This window comes from Pyrgilauda ruficollis, unplaced genomic scaffold, assembly GCF_017590135.1.
Source record: "Pyrgilauda ruficollis isolate IOZ18807 unplaced genomic scaffold, ASM1759013v1 scaffold3, whole genome shotgun sequence".
Taxonomy (NCBI): domain Eukaryota; kingdom Metazoa; phylum Chordata; class Aves; order Passeriformes; family Passeridae; genus Pyrgilauda; species Pyrgilauda ruficollis.
In genome coordinates this window covers 21087503-21102854 of record NW_024524377.1, presented here as the reverse complement: position 1 = coordinate 21102854, position 15352 = coordinate 21087503, and positions in this window count along the sequence as shown.

The following is a 15352-nucleotide window of genomic DNA, read 5'->3' as shown; positions in this document are numbered from 1 at the left end:
AGGGAAATTTGAGGCACTTTAAATCTGCATTGCAGCTGCTTGCTGTGTGCTAGGATGATGTTCCAGCAGTTCAGGGAGGAGGCAGCAAGATGAGAGTGGGCAAAGTAGGCTGCAAGAGAAGAGGGAGCTCTCCCTGCACTGCGGTGATATGTGAGAGGTGCAGTGCATTCACAGGCATTTAAAGAGGAGAACACATTCACAAACATGACTGTCAGTTTTTATTTACACTGTGAGTGAGCAAGAATTAAGTTGGTATTTGAAATGCACTTAAAAGTTGTCTTTAAGTGACAACTTAAGTGAAGACTTACACTAGAGAGCAGTTTTACAGATGCTTGATAGATGTTATGAAGTGGACCATTCCTCAGTGCCAGGAACTTCACTACTCCAACCCACTCTACTGGCATCAGTAAATACGAAATATATTGGCATGCTAAAACACTGAATTTCTTTTCTCATTTTCTTTTGCTAGGGCTACAATTTTAACTGCCAAATCTTACCCTGTGACTTAAAAAAGCTCTGATGTGCAGTAAGCTCAGAAACCCTATTCGTTTTCCACAAGGCACATTTACATTTACTATCAACAGAGTTGGAAAATGTTCCAAGTCAAGGAATTACCAGAAAGCAATGAAGAAACTGGGATAGTGATGGTTATTTCTTTTTATTCACACGCATGTGTTTACTCTAAAGTAGACATTCAGCTCCCTACTTCTGTAACACAGAACACTGATATTGAAAATAGAACTTTAATAGAACTCGAACTTTGTATTGACATGGCCAGACATCTTTTAAAACATGCCATGTGGATAATTTATTCCTAGTTCGACCACATCTTAAAATATCTGATTCTTACAAAATATACTTGGATGTTTCCAGAGAGTAAGGTCAATAGAAATGGACTCCAGAGAGCAAATAAAGTTTCTTTTAAGAAGGTAGGATCAAAAAACTTACTCTCTTTCATTTTAGGAATATATTTCACCACATTGTCAAAAGGATTCTCTTATCATGACAGATAGAGAACATGAAAATCATCAAACTTTTCTTGGTTGGTATTTGGAAGGTTGATAGTGGTGATTGTTCCCACCTTCTCTCAACTCTTGGCTGCATGCTTTCAACAAGCAGTTCACACAATGGTGTGTTCCAACACATCAGCTACTTGCTTTCCAGTTTGATTTAAAATAAGAAAATTTTGATTTTGTCAGTGTCTCTTTCACATGCAGTGGAGACAAAGGGAATTTTTTATATTGCGTGCTCATGAAAAGAAACACCAGGACCTTAAAACCAGCTAGTGATTTTTGGAAAAAAAGGAAGACACGGGCAGTTCTAGCAGGACTGAATCAAAGCAGACTGTGAAACAGACTGCCAGGGCCCTGTGCTGATGGGAAGTGAGCCTCTTGTCCATTATCTGTTATTAAAGGGAATAGCTGAGAAAGTAAATTGGAGATCACATCACAGTTCTCTTCTTTGTCTTATAACAGCCAAGATGAACAGTGATGCCATTCTCCTCAAATAACTGAGTGTCCTGGCCACAGCTTTTGGAAATCTTGAATGCTTGGCTTCTCTGATCTTCGGCACTTATCCTGCAGCTCATGACTGTGATGCAGTCAGCCCACAGGCAGGGCTGCCGTGGTGTGGTACACAACCTGGAGCCATACATTAGCTGATCTCTGTGAAGTATGGACAGGGATTATAAAGAGAAAAAAATCAAATTGTAACAGCAGAGCAGTTTGACTGATTTTCTTATTTCTGCGTACTGTTAAGAAGGCATGATGCTTGGTCTGCATATACTGCTGATAGAGGGATTTTCCCCCTATTTCCTGGGATGGATCTTCTTATTTCTAGCAGCACTGAAACAAGTAAACAAACAAAATGTTTCTGCTGTGTTGAAATTCAATTTTCAGAGTTAAATCTTGGAATAACAAGACTGACTAGACTCCCTTTAGAGGATAAAGAAGCCAAAAAATTAACACCACCACTTCCCAGGAGAAATGCATTTCTTCTTGGCACTGATTGAAAGTATAGAGGGTAAATGTGAAGCTCCAAAGAAATCTCTCTGTAGGCATTGTAAGGAATTGAGAGCTGCTGCCAAGCATTTCTGCAGTTCCCACAGGGACTTCATACCAGGAGGACAACAACAGACCAAAGAAAAGCTCAGTAGAGCTTGTCACACCTGGAACAGCTAAATGTAGGTTTATAATAGAAATATTGAGTCTGCTAAGAAACTTTCAGATTGATTAAAAAAAATAAAAGGAAAACAAAATATGATTTACTGTTGCATGCAAACTTCACACTGCACTGAGCACCCTTCTTTGGTCTCCTGTTGTTAGATGTATTTTTATGTACTGAAACTTAACCTGAACTGATAGTTATCATGATGTAACAAAAATACTAGTGATTCTTTTATATTGGCAAATACTTTTTTTATTCATAATTAGAGCCCATAAGCTAAATTGGAAAGAAAAAGCCCAAAAACCAAATGCAAACCCTTAAATCTGGAATTATTTACTTTATCTAGAACCAAGTTACACTGGGCTAAGATCTGTGAACAATGGAGATGAATATACCATGATGCAACAAGAAAATATTTATGCTTCATAGTACTACAAAATTCTGTTGAAAATGTTCTCCTGAATGAAATGATTGCAGTTTGAAAAAAGAGGTGGAAACACAAAGCACCTTGAGCTGGAGAACCAGTTAGGTGTAAGATCCAAGAACCTCTCAAACTGGATTATGATTGATTGATTTTCTACAGAAATTCCAAACATAACTCAGAGTTGACAATGGAAGACTAAAGTCTAAAGCAAGTTGAACACGTTGGATTTCACCCTGGACTGGGACTGGGACTTCTTTAGAGCCCTAGAAAGGTGCAGAATGGTGGAAATGGTACCATATGGATTGCAAAGGACAGTCACCCACAGCAGATCACATCTGGCACAGCAGTTCCTGCACATCAGCAGAAATACCCTTGGGAAGCCACCTGTGATCCCCCTGCCAAGTCCTGGCCTGCTCATGCAGGAAGCAAGTCAGTACTTGTCTGCCTCAGCTGTGGCCTTTTGAACCTTCCAAAGCCCCTAGTGGCAATTCCTGCCCCTTGTCTTCTTGTCCAACTAATAAGTGAGTCAGAGGTTGCAAATGGATATACACCTCTCAATATGTATGCTGTGCCAGTTTAGGCTCATTAGCCAGTATGTAATTATGCCTGATTTCACATCACTCCTGAACTTGATCCTTTAAGAAAACTTTTATTCTCTGAGACAGCAATAACTTGACCTTAAATGAACTGAATGTAAAATTGCCTAGTGATTGATTTTTCAATTCAATTATTTTTCCTTCAGAAGTTAAATTTAAATGTGGCACTTTACAGTCGACAGAATCTAGGTCAAATAGATGGGATATTAATAATAACCCATCCTGTGTGAAATCTAGGGGTTATACTTAGCAGTAAATTCAGTTCATGGAATTCTCTGAAGACTGGATTTTATATAAGCAGCCATCCCATGCAAGACAAAGGCAGAGGCCAGAGCTTCCCAGACTTTTCAGTACTGGCCTGGGACCCCTTCCTGCCTGGTGTGCTTCCTTCCTCTCTACCAGTACTGAGCATTAAGGGTGTGGGAACTAGAGGGTTTCTAGATCAAAAACTCTTTTTTGCCTTGTTTAATCAGCTTTCTTTCTATCCTCACAGAGATTGACTGAAGAAGACGCTGCTATTCACCTCGCATAAGAATAACTGCAAATGAAGACATGTTCAACAAATGTTGCCCCCCTCAAATCCCAGAGGGAAGCAGGATCATGTGCTGGCCCAGCCAGAAGCCAGCTGAGTTAAAAGGTGTTGGACAGCATCCAGCCCAGCTAAAGCACCTCAGAAGGGAAAAGAACAAAACCTAGACCTATCAGGAATGAGATATCAATTAAAATGTTGTATGAGCTGAAACAAAATAACAAAAATTTGGAAATATGTAATTTATTTGTGCATTGGAGCTTGTCTGAAAGATACTAAAGACTTTAGTGTTGCTGGTCTTTCCTTAATGCAATGTTCTTTCTGCAGATTGCTAGTAGATGATATCTAAGAAAGCAGTGGCCGTGCCACCTTGGCACCCTGCTGGCTGGGCTAGCTTTGCCCCCATGCAGACAACAAGGGGGATAGCAAGATCCCACAGTGCCTGGCTGCCTGGGAAAAGTGAGGGCAAGCTTATTCCTTTGTATCAGGTGTCTAATTAACAGCCCTGGGTAACACTAATTCATCCAAGCTTCTGGTTCAGATGAAAAGAAGGAAATGCCCTATGCAATAAATTAATGTAGAAATGGAGAACTGGCCAAGTGATGGCCTACAGAAATGGGCAGGTTGACTGGGACAGGTAGAAACAGCATTGAATATTTTTTGTTGAAAAAAACGAAAATTTGGAGAGGTGGAGATAAAGAACAAAGATGAAGAGCTACATTTGCTTGGGAAAAAATTACTTCACAATCTACCAGGAAGAGAGGAAGGAAGGAAGGAAGAACTTTTAAAACAAAACCTTGCAATGAATGAGTGTGTCCTGTCTGATGCCTTTCCAGTTTGTTTTTTATCCTGTAGATTTCGCGGGAGTTCCAATAGCCGGTTGAAAAGCCTTTAAGGCCAGACACAAGAAGTATGACTTCTTCCAGGCTTGCTAATGAGGACTGTATATCCAGGCAGACTCTGGAATAACTCCTAGAGAAACCAAAGGTAGGCTGGTGTCACCCACCACGGTGCAAACAAAGTCTAGCTCAACAAAGAAAGCCATGAGGAAATCAGAAGTGTGGCCCCCTTACTACTGTGTCAGTTTGTTGGCAGATAATGACACCCCCCATACACCTCCCCACGCACACCCCCGAGTTCCCAGTTCCTTCAGGAAGCGCGAGCCACGGTGCTGGTGAGCCTTCTGATGACACCTGGTGGCAAAATTGGAATAACACACCAGAAATGGAAACATATATGGGTGATAGCCCTGTTACGGAACTAAAGGGGAATTAAATCCATGGGGAACTAATGTGAACTAGAGGCTGGTAGTTAAAAATGGAAAATAATATGCTAGGAATTAAATGGAGACGATTAATAACATTACTTTAAGAGGCAAACCCAGCTCTGATAAATGTATTACATATCTGTATAGAGCAGTCCATAAGGAGGAGCCATAACCGGCTCTACGGGATCAGTTACTGCCTGCTTAAAAAGAACTGTAAACAGCAACAAGAGAGGATTAATTAGTTTAGTTCAGTGAAATTGTCTCCTTGGATACCATTCAAGTGACTTCTACCATTGTTCATGTGAAGTAACCAGGAACATGAGCATTAGGGTAATAAATACCTGTGTTCCAGATAAGCATTTTTCATGTGAATTTGATGTGAAATAATCTCTTTCCATTTTGGGTTTGCCTCTACACACCTTGTAGCAGGCAGGGAGAAGGGGGTAAAGAAGGGGCCTGCACAGGGCAACCTTCCCCAGCATTGTCTGGAACCTGCCAAAGTTGCCAGGGAAGAAGCCACAGGCACCTTCCATGAGCTGTGGGCAGGCTGTTTGAGGATGTTACATTTATGTCTTTTATTGCCAAGCTGGATCTGTGAGGCTATTAAAGTGAAACACCAGGTACAAGCCTCAAGAAAGCCTTTTCACTGATGAAAGGGTTTAGTGCTTTTACTTTTGTTTCATTTCTCAAACATGCTCCTTCTGCACCCTGCTGATGATTTACTGAGAGCAGACTGTCATTGCTATCACAGTTCTTCAAAATACTCCAGATGTCTACCCTGTCCCACACAACTATTCCATTCACCCTAAAGGTTTCCATTACATGGCTTTTAGCTGTTCTGTGTTGTATATTTATGTGCTATCCTCCCTTGGCTTTATGGAAACAGCCCTGAAATCACCAGAGAAGCTTCAGTTTAGGTTTTAGTCTGCTGATGTATGATGTGGACTGGGAGATGTGTGCATAGCACAGGAGGCTGTGACAGCCCTGCTGTTCATATTCTCCTGCTCCTTTCCTGCTGTCTGACACGCAGTGAAAGCACTGGGCTGCAGTCAGCCTGCCAAACTTACTGCTGAGGGCACAATCAAATTGCCAGTTTGGGATTGTTCAGTCAATTGAACACTCATTTTAAAAATGTAGTAACTTACACTTCACAGAGAAGCAGTGAAATTAAATAGTTGGGTTTCTCTCTGTTTTAATTCTCTAAAAATTTCCCGGCTAGTCAATTATCTGGGGGCACCAGCCTTAATGATTTGTACATGATGACACACACAGCTCCATTCTCCTATGAGGACGTCCTCATTTTCACTCTGTAATATCACAGTTAAAGGTCAGCAACTATTTCAGTATCAGGACTATAAGCTAGAAAAGAAAGCAAGCAGGGAACTTTCAAAAGCTTCCTTCCTCCCACAACCTCTCAGTAATTTCTTTATGTTGGGACAATATCCTAAACTTCAAAATCTTGGTTTGGGACTTTTTATCTCATTTTAATATTTTCCCACAGATGAGTAACATATCAGTCCTGCTTATGTGGAGTTTTTAATAATTATATTATTTAAATAGGTCAAACAAAAAATTATTAAGAAGAAATAAAATATTAATATCTTCACAATATGCAGGTGAAGTCTGTGTCCAAGCTCTAGCTATAAGCAGGAGTTAGTTATTTTTGCTAACAAGTCAGGAGAGGTAAATGAGAGCCCTTGTCTTGGCTTAGATAGCAGAGATGGATATGCAGTGATCTGTTTGCCCGTAGGGCTGAACTGGATCTTTACACCCCTGAGGTGCTGCAGCCCCCCATTCAACCCTGCTGCTGCTGGGACAGGAGCTGCAAGAGCAGAGATTTGCACAGGATGGGTAAGGGAAGGGTGCAGCACGCATCAGCCCCCATGCAACATCTGCTCTATGCCAAGTCTCCAGCAGAAAATAATAAAACAACCTGCTCTTTGTGCTAACTGAGGTTAGCACAATAGGCAATGAGCTTAAATTCCAGGAAGATTTAAATGAGATGTTAGGGAATCATGGTTTGGGTGACTAAGCATTGGCATAGATCGTCAAGGCTTTGTTCTTAAAACCTACAACAGAGGAGATTTCACAATCCCTCAGCAAACTTTTGCCAAAAAATGACTCACTGCAGTGGAATGTGTTGACTGATACCTTGAGATCCCTCACCACTCTAGATTTTAATAATCTGTATAAACACAGTTCATTGATTTGCTGCTTTGTTCAATCGTTTGACATCTAAGCCCCAGTAATTACATCAAATATCCTGTATCACTGCTCAATGGCTGCATTGCACAGTACTCGGATGCATTTTTACTAATTGGCTGCTTCTTTTTTATTATTTAATGTGTACTAAGTTTTAGTCTGACTCATAGAGAACACTTCAAGTACAAGAGCCAAGCAATAATTAAAGCTGTTAAAAATATATTACAGCAAAAAGTAGAAACCAAGACTGATGAGTGGCGTATTTGCTGTTTTTTTCCCAGAAGCCCCCAGTGTGAAAGATTATATGGTATCAACAGCTCAAATAACAATGGGGACTTGTGGCCTTCCTGTTAAATAAATGTATTTCCATCAAGAATTCACTATTTTTTTTTCTGGAAAATATCAGTAATTCAAGAATTAATAGTAACTGTGAAGACCTTTCCCTAGACTAGCAGTCTGGCAGGACTACCAACTTATTACAGCCTTTCTGCTCCTTTTCCTGCCAGACACCTGGCAGCACAGAAATGATATCTATAGACAGTGACCATCAAGGACAGCTCTTGACTTAGAGGGACAGCTTGTTAACTGAAAATTCATATAAAACTGAAGTTGCACTGATATGAAAAGTCATCTTTATTTTGTCTACAGGAAAGATGAAAACAGTTGTCTGGCTCATGTTGTGAAATGTGTCAGGAAAGCTGCTGGGGCTCAATTTTAAGGAACTCAGTCTCACTTTCCTGCTACCTCTAAATTAATAAAGACCCCAAGATGTCCCCACTGCTCAATTTGCAGCTGCTGGAAGGGTTTATCACAAATACATTTTCCAGCATCAGTCCCAAGTCTGTTTGATGGATAGGGAAACATAATTTGGGAAATAAATATTTATGATGCATAGTCACTTGGAATTTTTTATTTATACATTGCTCAGTACAGATGCCCATTAAACAGTAAAACCAAAACTGTGCTAGATTTCAGCATTTATGATTCATCCACTATGGAAGACTTAAATCATCAGCCCATTAAATGGAATGATTCTGAACTAAATCATGAAGTCTTTTTAAGTGTCAATTGTTAAAAGAAAAGAAGTTTGTTACAGTTTTTTGCATTGAGCAAAAAGGTTGTCTTGAACACAGGACTTACTGTCCTTCAAATACCAAACAGCAAAGCTTAGAATACCTGACACTGGAGGAGTAGCTACTGCAGTTGACATGTTTCTAAGTGACCCATGGGTTTCAGCAGTGATTTCTACCCAGCTGTATGCCAAAGAGTTTCCAAAAGTCACAAGCTCTTTGCAAAAAGCAGTGTCTGTCACACATGCTGTGAAAATTGTTGTGCTGGGCATGATGAGTTGACTGAAAAACATCTTCTGCCTGTCACTTCACTTTTTTGAAACCCCAGGTGCATATTTTTTATGCAATTTAACTTTTAAGAGAAATAGTCATATCTGGCCACCAGAAAAGAACGTTATTAATCTCTGGCTCTGCACCTCTCCTTTGAATGGGAAATGATTGCAGGTAAAATAGCTTCAGGTAGGAAGATGACCCTGTGTGACTGCAGCAAAGATTTCAGCCACTCCTCCAAGGTCAAAAGATACTACTTCAAATCTACTGACAGGAACCAACTTAATAGAGAAGAAATTCATCTTACATTAGATCCAAAGAACATAAGAAAATTATAGTAAATAGTTTAGACAACCTATCGTGCTTTCTTTCTTTTAATGTACAGTGTTGGGAAAGCAAACTTTCTGTGTGAGGCTGAAGCATCAGCTTTCCTGGGATTACTCTGAATTACTCCTCAATGTCCCCCACAGCATTTCTTACCAGTACTTTTATTTCAAGTGGTCTGACTCAGCAATCATGCCTTCACTGTCCTCGTTATTGCTTGCACACAGAAAAGATGATCTTGTCCCAGAAAACCTACTGCTTAGGCAAATGACAAATAAATTGATTTAAGGAACTACTTTGGGGCCTCTGGAGGGAAATGGACTGGACAGAAGAATATGGGATAATAGGTAATAATAGAAATGGCACTTCATGTAACTACGTTATCACAATCTCATCTTTCTTCCAGAAAGACCTGCCTGGTTTTGCCTATCCAGCTTTTGGGATTACCATCCATAACTAGGAAAGTTTAACAGTCTATTGTATCCTTCTCTAAAGCGAAGGTTTAGAATGAGGCATGGGGACGTGAAGAAAAGATAATGAGCTCTCTTTAAAGAGCAAGAGGAAATCCAGCTGCAGGTAGTCTTGGCTTTGAACATGACTGGCAGAAAACCAACCCAGAACTCAAACCATTCTCTGTGCTTCAGTAGTCCAGGGAAAGTACCTGTTTCCCACTAGGATAATCTTACTTTATTTACCTGCTTATATAGAGGTCTGTTTCCATTTTCTTGGAATTAAATAAGCTGAATTTCAGGTCTTTCAGAGTTGATCCAGCTGCAAGTAACAAAAGGGAAATTAAAAATTCTGAGAAAAAAATGTCACATGATTATGTTGGAAAGGTAGCAAATGCATGATTTAAACAAAGATGCAATCATAAGATCTCTCTCTTAAGTGGCTAGAGGTTTGTGGCACTGACATGACCTCTAAAAGTCAATCTGTTAGCTGCTGGTGCCTCTTGTGAAGGACTCGACCTGCCCTGTTCAGTCTGACAGCAAGACTTTCATGTTTGCCACTGCTGTAGACAATACCCAAGTCAGCCTTTCCCACCTGCACTACCGCAGTGACAATTCTTGCAGTGTTCAAAGGCTGAATGACGAGATGGTTATGAATTGATATTCCTCACCTGAACCTCTTAAAATGTTCATATTTCCATCTAAGCTTTTGCAGTTCTGTTCCACTTCTTTGCTTATTGTAAGCCACAAGTTTGCACCTCTCTGAAACTTTTTATGGCATTCCTTGCTCTCCAGGAGGAACTGGGGAGGAAACTGCCACTTGTGAAGTCCAAAGGTAATGAGAGCTTCTTTTGGCAGCAACAGGCTGGGCTAAGAGCAGCAGGCAGAAATCGATGCTGGGTGCTTGTTAGCTCCAGCATCTTAGGAGAGGTGCCTATTCTTGTTCTGCCAAGTGCAAATGAACACACATTCCCTTTAAAATGCTTGATGCTTAACTGAAATTTAAGACCAAGAGAAGCCCAGCTCACAATCCTTTTTTGACCTCATTTTTCTCTCTCTTTGATACTTGAAAAAGACCCTTTAATTTCTCTCTTGCATTTGACAAGAAAAAACTTGTTTTATGGAAATGTAGAATATGATAGTGGCAGACCTGCACCACATTAAACACTGCGGATTTTTGTTTCAAAGTTTTGAAAAGAATTAAGTTTGTGGAGAGTTTTGAGGGATGTTTTACCCTGAACTGGTTTTACCTGTGAACAAATTTGAAAGCAAAGCCCAGGAAGTATGTGGGGTTTATTGGCAAAAGAGTATTTCAGTGGAAAACATGAAATAAAATACTATTTTTTTCATTTTGATGCATTTGATTCCACAGAAAACTATTAATGAGTTGTAAATGCCAGCACTTTTGCTAAAATGTAACATAGGAAATAATGTAATAATTAAGTACAGAAACCAATTTTGGTCTCTGATATTTTATACTTCAGACTCTCCTGGCATGGAAGGTGATATATGTATAATATGGTTCCTGATGAAACACTGCTCACTTATAAAGAAAACTGCAGTGCTACATTTTTCAAATTACCATAAACATAATTACCTCCTGCTGAGAATCTGAGTGATAATTCATAGCATCATTACTTTCAGTAAAGACTGTAATTTCTTTCAAAATGTGATTAATTCCTTCCTAAATTATAAAAGTCAAGCCAAAAATTTATGTTAGATTGGCAAACATATAGAAATTTTGTTATGTTTGCTCCATGCCAGAATGTACATGAAACCTTCACCTTTTAAAGTAAATCAAAGAAAACTTTAAATCCTGCCTGGGCTGGTAGGGAGCTGTGAAGAAGGAGAGGGTTCCAGTCAAGCGAGAAGGGGATGATGTGTTTGTCCCTATGAGCAGATTTTAACAGTGTGCATAAAACTCATTGGCCAGCAGAGGTGTCTGTGCTTCGTTCTGCAGCAGCCAAGTTTCCAATCCTCCAGAAAGCCCATGAATGTTTGTGGTTGCTCTTTCCCAACAGAGGGAGCAGAATTTCACTCCTTGTAAATTAGTCCTGTTGAGGTTGCTTTCTCTTCTCAGTGACAGGGATGGTACTTACCTCCAAAAGCTTTTGGTCAACATACCATTCTTCGTCTTCTTGTGTCTTTCTGCCCCGAATATGAAACAGAGAAGAGGATAGAGTCATCAGATTCTAGATAACACATCTTCAAATCTAAGTTAGACTGAGCTTTGATTTTAAATAGTAGAAGCTGATTTAACTATGTTCAACAGTTGGTGGTGCATGCAGCAAAGACAGCCCTGTGTATTTATGCACATTGAATGTCAATATGGTATTTGCTTTCTTTTTATTCAGCTCAATTTGCTTCTAATTTTTCTCTTCCTTTACATAATTTCTTTTTTTAATCCTCACTGGTTGCTAAGTAACTGTAGCAGTATTGCTGCAGATGTGCAATAGGCATATCTGATTACTGTGGTGGTCTTTCTTTTTAGGGAAAAGAAGTCTTTCAGTAAAATAAGAACAATAATGAAAGTAATGATAGACTGATAAAAGATAAAAGTTTTTTCTTATCCCAAATTTTTGCAGCTTTTCATACCTTGTGTCAGCCAATAGTAGAAAGTATTTGTGAGGAGAACATTTTTCTTAAATGGATCAATCACCACAGGACTACCTCCCCTAGGGATCTGTACTGCATTGAATATGGCATAAGGAAGTCTTGTCACAGGCTGCACCTGTGGTGAGACTTTTTTCATAGCACACTCATGCTAAAACAGGGTAGGCCAGAAGCTGCAAGATCATGGACCCGCATTTTTGGCAGCTTCTGTAAATATTTCTGTATAGATCATGAGTCTTATCACTGAGCAAGTTCTAATACTTCTGCCCACGGAGGCTGGCAGTTTCTTTTGCTTTTGTCAGTACAGCACTCCACTTTACCCAAAGTTTTACGGGGATGTAATGCGGGTGACTCTCAGGACAAAATGAAATCTCAGCTCATTTTCATGGCTCTTCACAGTTACTGTGTATGTTATTTAAGTGTCACAGGTGTCCTTTCTGAATTCATCTCCCTGAGCACTGCAGCCCCTCTCGGGCTCCTGGTAGCCAGGAATCTCCACAGCAAGCAAGGCCCTGCCTGTTCCCTGTCACCCTTTGCAGACAGGGTGCCATGCTGTTGTTTACTGTCCCTATCTTCTCCTGCTCCTCTGTGTGTGAAGTGCAAGAGTTAAAATCCTAATTGAACACTAGCTTGGGAGGAAAATAGCAGAATGCCTATGTGACAGTGAATGATCGCTCTACTGATAGATTTCATTTTGGCATTTACTAATTTGGGTGTGTTTGACGTTGTATGTGCAGCAGGATGTTAGTGTAGATTTTTAGCAGCAATTATATATGGATATATTGTCCTCTTACTGTAGGAAGAACAGAAGAATTTTAATTGTTGACATTATTCAAAACTAATAAATGGCATTTTAAAGATGTGGATATTGTACTAATTCTTAACTTTTTCTAGCTGGGTTAGGATGGTTCCATTTCTTTTGTCTTTTTGTATTCAGTTTAATCAAATGTGTCCATTAAGTGTAGGATGTGGCATTTGAATTCTTTTAGGCAATGCTTGCAGGAGATTGATTTTTGCCCATGTTTGCAGAGAGTGAAGGAGTTTACCCATGTAATCTCCAAAAAGGTCAAATCTTGACTTAATAAATGTATGATTCAGGAATGTAAACCTCATTCTTTAGGACATCACATTAATATTTATTGGGGCCTGAATACTACAAAGACCTGCTAATTAGCTACAGAATCTTTTGTGTGTTGGTTAAACTGGCTCAAGAGGGATTAAAATTGCTTCCATTATGATAAATCTGCTAAGCAGTGGACTCATATTCCCATTAATTCCTATGGTTCAGACTAGTGTGCAGGTACATCTTTCTGCCATGACTAATAGTGGTTATGACATTTTTAATAAATTCAGTGAAGAATATTCACTGGAAGGACTACGAGGAATCATTTGCTATTGCTGATAGTAGAGTAAGAAGCAGGCAGCAGCCAGGAAGCCCAGCAGGAGTTACCCAGCTGCATCTGGAAGAGACACTGACCGTCCCAATCCACGCAGAGCAGGAAAAGAGCAAAGACCAGAAACCTGGGCTAGGACTTGCTTAAGGGAAATGACCCAGATATGCCACCAGAACACTAACAGGCTGAGTTTTAAAAGTACAGAAAAATAAAGATGGCCACTGTATTGAGAGAGAGACAAAAGCAACTCTGAAAGTGAAGCAGGGAGAGGAGGGTACTGTCCAAGGAAAGGGCTGCTGTGCACAGCTATAGTTGCAGTATAGTTGCAGTCCCTCACTGCCTAGGTGAGGGAGAATATGTCTGTATAATTTGGAAGGCAATATGGTATAAACATCACCAGGCTGAGCTGAGCCTGTAACTCTACAAGACTCAGTCTGGATCTGGCCCAGAATAAGTAAAGCTATATTTGCATAGTGCCAGCCCTAATCAAATATTGCTTCTGGTCTCTGTTCAGCTGTTTTTCAAATACCTTTGATTACAAAGTTGTGGGTTGGAAAAGATAAGGTTAGATAAAGCAACTAGTGATTTCAGTATTTTTCTAAAGTGGGAAAGAGAATGTATGCAGTGTAACAGTTGAAAACATCTTGGTTCCCTGCTAAAAAATTCCTGGAATGAGTGGGCTTAAGAAACACTTGCAACTAAAGGCTCATGCCTTATGTTAAGGGAAGAAGCCACAGAGTCAAAACTGAACTGAAAAAATAAGTGGGCAGGAAGACCTAAAAAAGAATCATATTGCTCAGAGGACACTAAGCAGAATCACAAAAATCACTTTTTCCTCCTAAGAAATGTGGCAGCTGCTGTTCACAGGCATGTAGAGCCATGTGGGGATAAGAGTATGTTCTGTCAGCCCAGGATCCTGCAGCTGAAACTGCATTTTAACATTACAAGCGGTGATGCAGACCAAGGTAGGAGGATACTGAGGAGGCAGGCTTATGTCTCATGGGGAGGCTGAAGTGGAGAAAGGGAAGTAAGCACTATATATGTTTGAGGAAATTTAAGAGAATGCACTCAAATGTACCTGTGGTTGACCAGTTTAAACCTTGGAGGCCCTTTCTGGATGAGCCAGTAAGAGATAAGTATTGATGGGACCTTGTCTGACCTTGAATCAACAAAAACTTTGTCTTCACAGAGCACATGGCATCTGGAAACAGAGTGATTCAGCTGAAGAACTTTGCACCTCTGTGCAGCATCATCAACGTTGTGTTAACTCTGAAGGGATGATTAAAAAATACTTGGATGCAGCTGTGGGAATTTTAACTCCTGTCATTTTTTTTGTTTGTTTTTTCCTTCTGACAGGTTTTATTCTGAAGCAGAAAAATATCATTTCATAAAACTTCATTTAAGTCCCATGCTCTAAAACCTTCATGACGCTCATTTTTCATGGAAGGGGAGAATAATGGGAAGGGAGCTAGCCCATCTGCATAAACTATTTACCCAGAACTCCTGATGGGGTAAAAGTACAGAGAAGTGCTCTCTGCTCTTTGTTATTGGCACACAGAGAAAGTCAGCCCTCAGAAAGCTTCAGCTGCATCAACTTTCAGCTCAGCACTTCCCTACTGATGCTTTTGAGCCATCATAACAGGAAGAACCAGAAGGACTCCAAACAAAGCGAAGGTTCTTCCAGAAGCTGAAGAGCATGAGAGAAATTTTGGATTAGCTCCAAGAGAGCTCTTTTGTCACAGAACTAAACAGAGCTGAAACAGTCATTGCTGGCTGAAGTGAAGGACAGGGCTGGGCAGTGTTCCCAAGAGGCTGAAGCCTCTCTGCAAGCCCTCTTGGATGGTGCTACACAATGAAAACCATGCACCAAGCAGAGAGGTGGTAGCTAAAAGCATAGATGCCTCCTGCAGGCTCTTTTTGGTGAGTGAGGAGTCAAAATAATGGACAATTTCTAACACTAGCTTAAAGGAATACGTTATGTATCATCACAAGCACATTGCTGGGAGCAGGATTGGGTTGAAGCTGTGTTTGAATATTAATGGTAATCT